Source organism: Pan paniscus, chromosome 1, assembly GCF_029289425.2.
Source record: "Pan paniscus chromosome 1, NHGRI_mPanPan1-v2.0_pri, whole genome shotgun sequence".
NCBI lineage: Eukaryota > Metazoa > Chordata > Mammalia > Primates > Hominidae > Pan > Pan paniscus.
In genome coordinates this window covers 17,140,971-17,146,970 of record NC_073249.2, presented here as the reverse complement: position 1 = coordinate 17,146,970, position 6,000 = coordinate 17,140,971, and positions in this window count along the sequence as shown.

The following is a 6,000-nucleotide window of genomic DNA, read 5'->3' as shown; positions in this document are numbered from 1 at the left end:
AAGTTCAGCACTGACCACCTCCTCCTCCAACCCTGTGAGCTCTCTCACCTGCACTGAGGTGTACCTATGCAACTTGATTCTTTCTGTGACCCTCCGATGGACATCTACTGGATAAAACATGCTGGCTTGCATCACAGAATTCACAATTTAAATCCACAGTAATTACAAAAATATTTTCTTTGATGCAACATAATTTCCAGAAGTTCCCTGCCTGTAATGGAGATAACACTCATGAGGGAGAATGGCAGTTCTGCCTTGTTCAGCCTCCTGCTTTCAGGCTCAGCCCAAGCTCCCCTGAACCACAGGAAACAGCCTTTAACATTGTGCCTTTTTCAACAACACAGCCGTCGACTTTCAGTGGTCAACTTTGGGCAGTAGGTAGATCTGGCCAAACAGAAATGGCCCAGGGCCAGATAAACTCCCAGTGGGATATAGTCCCCCATTCATCCCTGTAAATTGACAATGGCACTTGGTAAGGGGATGTGTATTTTTTTCTTCCTCCAATTATACATCACAAAAGATATAGAAGTAGACTTACCAAAATGTTTATACTGATTATTGCCAGGTGGCAGGAAAAAGAAGAGAATTTTTTCCTCTTCGTCTTTATGCTGAGTTTTGCTGATTTTTCTGCAATAGCCCTGGCTTATCTTGCAATTAAAAATAAGTTTTAAAAGGATAAAATGAGGAAGAACAAAGCTAGGGAGAAGAGAATGCCTCACTGCAGGTAAGCATTGTTCAGGGACAAGCACCATCAAGGGAATTTGAGCAAACCAGTGAATTAAACAATATTCAACAGTAAAGGCCAAGGATAAAACAAAATTGGCTGTAATGCCAGCCCTATATGTTAGGTTTTTCAGTTTAATAAATACTTGTTGAGCTCCTATGATATGCTAGGGGCAGGAAACATAAAAATAATTAAGACACATCCTTGAGTTCCAGGGTATTATTACTTGGTGCGTTACCTCTGTGGTCTCTATTCTTTTCTTTACATGGCCTCAAAGCATGGATTCACACATTCTCCCTACATGTTGTTTCTCCTTAATTATGAGTTAACAATGTACATAATGGACAAGGCAGCCACTTGGGACTAGTGCATTTGGAGTTCTGCAGGCCTAGTTGGTACTCTGACTATGAGAGTTTCCACCCGAATCATTGCAAATATATCATTAGGGAATTGCATTCCACAGTGAATTTTATTTATTATTTTTTAATGTTTGAAATAATTTCCCCATAGGGCAAAGACTTTGTCTGTTTTTTTGAGACGGAGTTTTGCTCTAGGGGCAGTGGTGCAATCTCGGCTCACTGCAACCTCCGCCTCCCGGGTTCAAGTGATTCTCCTGCCTCAGCCTCCCGAGTAGCTGGGACTACAGGCGTGTGTCACCATGCCCGGCTAATTTTTGTGTTTTTTAGTAGAGATGGGGTTTCACCATGTTGGCCAGGATGGTCTCGATCTTGACCTCGTGATCCGCCCACCTTGGCCTCCCAAAGTGCTGGGATTACAGGCGTGAGCCACCGTGCTCGGCCGACTTTGTCTTTTTTAAGGTTGAATCCCCAGCACTTAAAACAATGTCTGGCATGTAGACAATCAATCAACGCTTGTTAAATGGAAAAAAATTACTTTAGCAATGGAAGCATGGAAGTAATGCCCTTACGTTTGACTGTGTTTTATCTAATATCATTGGGCCTACTCAGGAATTCTTGTGAAGTGATAAATTCTAAACTGCAAATTACTTTCAAATATAGTGATTTTAAAATAAGTAATAACCTTAAATGTGTAGAGGAATTGACATCATGGTATGCCAATAATCCTTTGTTAATTTTGATGTTGGTGGGAGTATTTTGTGTATGATCTAGCGCTAATACCTTTTTCATGGTTTAGATATTCTCATAAAGTAACAGTTTGTTGTGTGTGTCCTCTCTCTAAAGAGTGTAATAATAAAATGGCCCTGTAGCAATGTGGAGTGTGGAGAGACAGTGAAAGTAGACTGCATAGAGGAGGGGGCATGGATGAGGATTAGGAAGGAAGGTAGTTTCTTGTCTACTTTAAATTAAATCTACTTTAAATTAAATCTAGCCAGTGTGAGCTTCCCCGTCCTGATTGGTTGGGTCCTGCTCTAGGGTGACCACCTGACACTGGTTTTATTCAATCCTGCTGCAGAAGTCTTCATGAACCTTTTGTTCACAACCCCAATCAGTGGAGAGAGGAAGCCCGCTTTCAGCTCCTCTCCAGGATCCCCGTGGGTGGCTTCCCTCCACCATATGTTCCTCCGAAGCTGTGCTGCCCAGCCACTTGCCTTGGGGCTCGGTACAAATGCATCTTGGAGGTGAAGTGCTGGGGAAGACGAAAGTGCTCTTTCCAGATGGCACCAAATTAGCCTCTTGAGATACGCATTTGCCGGGAATATGTTTATAAGGAAAGCAAACAAAGGAGTCCCTGGAGATTTTAAACAGTCTAGGGCCTTGGGTGGGAAATGGGGGAGGTAAGGAAGAAAGCTGGGGAAAGAGGCTGGAGAAGGCAGTAGGGCAAGGGAGGGGGGCATCTATCCCAAACCCACCCACAGCCAACTCTCGCCTCCTCCTGGCCATTCACAAGGAAGCCAGTTTCATTGCCAGACAACACACATTATCAGTGTGTTTAAAAATAATGATCTGATTAATTTAAATGTGAATCTGATTGCCTTTAATATTGAAACACTGGCTCTAACAATGCCTTCAAGAGCTTAAAAAGAAGTCTTGCTTGTCTTACGTAGCTAGTGTTTATTTTGTACTTACTATGAGTCAGGCATTATCACATTTAATTCACAAAAGTCACACCAAGAGGTAGACATGATTACAACGTCTCTATTACAGATAAGGACACAAAGGTTTAGAGAAATTTTAAAAAGGTAAAAAAACATATCTAAGATTACACATCTAGTAGGTGGCACCTCTGAGCTGTATACTCAGGGTTGTGAAACCAAACTCAGTGTTGATAACCTCCATGCTCAACTGCCTCTACATAGCTGAAGCACTGCCTCCTGCCCTCTGCCCTCTCTGCTTCCCAGAATCATCACCCTTTTCTGTGAGTTCTTCTTTATTGGCTGAGAGACACCAGACCCTTCATAATCCTGATTTCTCTCCTCAGGTTCTCAGTGATCTAGTGCTTCACACTATACTTGATCATGTTGCCCAGCTAGTGTTGGGTTGATTATTGTTTTCTTTGTTTTATCAAGAATGACAAACAAGAAGCTGTGTTGGGTGAGTGTCCCCAGAAACTGATCCTGAGACAAAGATTTAGGTGCGAGTGGTTTATTTGGGAGGTGATTCCTGGAAGCATCTGTGGAGGACTGGGGAGGTGAGACAGACTGGAAAGGCATCCAATGGTGACTGCCATGGGCAACTGAGACTTAACTTGCTGGTGAACTGTGGGAGAGGCTGCAGAGCACACCTGAGAATTTTTCCCTCTAAGGGGCGAGGATGTTAGGGATATTTATCTTCCCACTCTCATCTGACAGAGGGATTTACTTCACAGCACTCCCAGCCTCCCCCATGTGCAGATCAAGAGAAAGTGCCTAGGCAGAAGTTGCAGGTGCTTGCAACAGGACACACTGGAATAGAGAGCTCCATGGGGCTGAGCAGGCAGGCCCATGGAGCTCTCTATTCCTACATTTGTAGCCCTGGGACTCCCTCTCTACACTACAACAGAATCACTCAGTTCTCACAGCCCTTCTTTCTGCTGAGCCCAGATAAGAACTCAGAATCCTTCTCAAAAGCAGTTCTCCAGGCAGCAATTTGCCATTGATTAGAGTTGGTGCTCAAGATGGAACCCATGTTATATCCTTTTTATCTAGTCTTATATTTAACCTTGAAGGACTTCTGCTCCATCATGCAATGATGACTTCTAATGTCACCTTCAGTAATAATATTCTATGACTACATGACCCTATATGTCTATGAACATATCTTCGGTTGCATTAGCTTTCTTAGAAGTTTTTCTCTAAACTGTAGAGTCAACTAAACATGTCAAGTCTTTTTCAAAAAGATTGCTATTATTAGTTTTCTATGTCATGTGTCAGCGCAGCTGACTTTCTAAACCTGAGTTTAGGACTTCCATTGATTCCTTTTAAATTGTATCAAGTTAGTTCAGGTCGATCATTCCAGCTTGTTAGAGGTCTTTTTGCAAAGCAATTCCATTATCCAAGAAATGAGTCATCTCCCCTAACTTTTGGCAGCTGCAAATTTGATAATCAGGTTGGTTTTATTTTCACAAAAAAAATTGTTTAAAATATTTAGCAGGATGGGACCAAGGACAAAACCCTTGACTAGAGACCTCCCTTCTGTGGCATGTGATCCATTATTAATGGAAAGGAAAGTCCTGCAACCTGGGGTCACTGAGAGTGCCCAGGGTAGGGATGTTTGAGGTCACCGTGCAGCCTGGATTCTCAACCAGCTGAACCAGTCTAATGGAGAAACAACCTTGGGCTCTTTACCCATAAGGATTTCTCCTCGCCCTTGGTCAGATGGATCCAGCCGTTTTCCCTTGGTGCATTCCCACATCCAAAATGGAAATGATAACCTCTCTGATGATGCTAGTAAAGCTCTCTGAGATCTCTGGCTGAAAGTTGGTATACAATCCAGATTCAGGTACTACTTCACGATTGCTACTGCAGTTTCTAAAGCACCTTTCCTTCTTCCTGCCGTGGCTCAGCATGCCCTGTGTTTCTCCTTCAGCATTTTCCTATGGCTAGCATCTGCTCTGTTCTATTCTGACTCTCCCTCCTGAGAGCTAGCCAGCTGTCCATGCCAGGTGATGCTTTGGGAGGACACAGGGCCTGAATGTGTTTGCATGTGTGTAAGTCGGTGTGTGTCCGGGTGTGTTTGTGGAAGCAGGGTGAGGGGAAGAGGAGGAAGAGGAGGGCGTAAAGTGGTTCCAGCCAGCCTGGTTTGCATGAAGCATGTTTATGCACAGTCGGCAAATTTCCAACAGGTGCCATTCACGTCAGTTGGTGCAAGAGGCCCCTTGGCCCCAGCTGGTTGCACCACTCTGGGCAGTTGTCCAAAGCAGCATTATCTGTGCCTCTTGCAATGTCAGCAGCTTCCTCCAGCCTGCCCTGCTTGTCCTTCTTAGACCCTCGGACAGGCCCATTCATCCTCAGCAGCACTTCTCAGGGGAAGGGACAGATCTAGAATAGATTAGTAGAAGCAGCACAGAGAAGAGTCCTCTTTGGGTCTGATGGCCTTTTCCAGAAAGAGCAGACTCTTCCAGCTAGTGCTTGCAACGTGAAACCCTAGACACCATGGGCTTTCCCCCCTTGCCCAATCCCACAGAAGTATGATGTTCATCAACATGCATAATTTATGAAAGAACACATAAAGCGCTTTGCAAATGTTAAAGTTTTATAAAACATATAAGGTAGTCTTGTGATTTGTGAAGCTTTTATATGTCCCCATACCCATTTCAGGTACATTTACACACACACACCCTTGCATTTGCTGCATTTCACATCTGTTGGGCTGCCCCTGAAGGACACAATCTAATTCCCTGTTATCATGAATAAATAATGATAGCAGAACAACAAAGAAGAACAGGAAACACAAAGTGGTACTACGGCCAGCAAAGCCTCTGTGCATATGATATCCTGAATTTCTTTTATTAATTTCTCTAGTTCTGTTCCATTTATCTGTCTGAGCACCAGAGGGCTAAGCCACAGATACAAGGTCCTCTCTCCTCTGCGATCAGCCACATGTCTCTGCTTCTGTGCATTCTACTCTAGAATGGACACACCTGGTAACATGGTTTGAATGTGACTCTCCATATCTCATGTTGAAACGTGACCTCCAGTGTTTGAGGTGGGCGCAGTGGGAGGCATTCGAGTCATGGGGGCAGATCCCTCATGAATATGTCATTGCTGTCCTCATGGTAATGAGTGAGCTCCCACTCTGTTAGTTCACGTAAGAGCTGATTGTTTAAAAAGAGCCTGGCACCTCCTCCTCTCTCCTGTTGCTCCCTCTCTCCCCAGG